The sequence below is a fragment of the Phaethon aethereus genome, assembly GCF_964289735.1.
Source record: "Phaethon aethereus genome assembly, chromosome: 2".
Classification (NCBI taxonomy): Eukaryota; Metazoa; Chordata; class Aves; order Phaethontiformes; family Phaethontidae; genus Phaethon; species Phaethon aethereus.
Window position 1 is genome coordinate 124,275,356 of NC_138582.1, and position 1,968 is coordinate 124,277,323.

Genomic DNA, 1,968 nt, shown 5'->3' on the forward strand with positions numbered 1-1,968 from the left:
GACTACAAAGGTGATGATAAAATCGGTTATCTGTATCCTACCGCCCTGTTAGCACTTCTTAATTGCTTCTTTTATTAAAGATGTTTGGTATCTATAGCATTTCCTTGAAATACCGAGCAGTCTGTGAAGGAATAGTTGAGTCTGGTTTTGACTATGTTGTTCTTCACAGTTCTTTCAGGAAACGATTTAAGATATCCCACATTACACATTCTAAAAGTGCAAAAAACAAAGAGCTGGTACAAGTATTTCAGTGTCTGACTGCTTCTACGTTCAATCTGAGACATGAAATAAGAACCGGTGTGCTAATGTCCCTGTACATTCTAATAACTACAATAAAGTCCACTTCAGCTTTCCTGTTTGGTACTTTGGTTTCTTTATATCCCTTGTTCCTCTGCAGTGATTCTGTAGTCTCAGCTGCTGGAGGCAAAGGGGTATTAACTGTAGTTTGAGATCAGCTTAACCTTGTGTCAGATCCACAACTGTACTTTCTGCCTTGCATCCAGCTTGCTTTAAACTAATGTCCTGGGAACCTAAAGCAGCACCAGGATGGTGTTCTCTGCCATTTGGTATAGATATCGGAAAGAGCCAAAACACAAGCTTTCAGCAGGAAGCATTTTTTCATCATGCAATGCTCATGTGAGGGCAGTTCTGGAGGTCAACAGGGCAGTAAACTTTCTCACCAGTCTTCTACTGTCTGATCCAGACCTTCACATTTCCAAATCCTTTTCAGTCTCCCTGTCTTAACATTTATGCTATGAGGTAACTAACTCCTTACCTGCATTCCCAGGTTCTGCTTGACAAGGACAGAAGGTTATTTACCCTGAAAACAGGTGATTCACCCCCTCTCCATGGATGGACTCGGAAGGTCACTAACAAGAAACAGCACTAATTAAGCCCACTGCGCTACAGTGTCTGCTGGAAGCAGGAAACACTCTTAACTTGTGAATTGGGTTCTCTGAAAAGAACATATGAAATAATGCGGTTTGTTTAAAAAGAGTCTCAGAATGCAGTGGAAAAAGAAACTTGACTGAGGATGTCTGCTTTTAGAGACTCTACCTGCTTTTCATCAGACACTGCATTACTTGGATAATTTAGTGTAGCAAGTAGATGTTGCCCCAGGTTTAGTATGTTCAAAAGAGGAAATGAGCTTAAGAACAGCATGACGTTTCTATGCAGGCCTTCTCATGATTTCAGTTCTCTGTCATGCTAAATGAAGTTTCTTCTTTGCTTGCATAGAAGAGCTGATACTGCAAATGAGATGATTAAATTTTTTGCCTTATCTTGTATGAACTCGGGAATAAGGTAGGTTTTCTCGGTCCACTTGTATTGCAGAGTAGCAAGGAAAAGGGTGGTAAGTCAAGCTGGTGCTGCTGTTGTATCCACTCGGCATGCAGTTCTAAACAGGTCCTTATACACCTGCAAGGAGTCGTCTCTTCAGCTGCCTTGGTTGGTTAATGGTTTTGCCATTGACGGAACAGTCTAATGAAAGAAGTAGAGCAGGTTTTATTTTCAGGTATTGTAATCCATTGACACTGTATGAAGCTTATAAGATAAATTTTAAGTAGTATCAAACACAGGACTTTTTTGTATGGTGGTTATAGTATAAAAAGAATTTGCATGATAATCTTATCTCTACAGTTTTAAAATATTTTCCAGTGATTATTAAAAGGTTATAAACTGGGGCAAGCAATGAAGCTTCATAATCAGTAAACTGTATGTCTGAATGTATAGTATGCCCATGTATAGTTATGTTGTGGAGTTAAAAAAAATCATGATGTCCATTCTTACAAGAAATGTTGTCGGACTTCTGTGGGACCACGTGTAGGGACATGAGCTTTGGCATAGCCTTGAGAAATGTCAGTATTGTCAGGCAGTACAACAGTTACAGTTTCAGTAGTTTCTCCTTCTGAGATGCTATAATATGTCTTTTATACTCTTCTGATTCTTCCTTTTTACTTTTTTTATAAA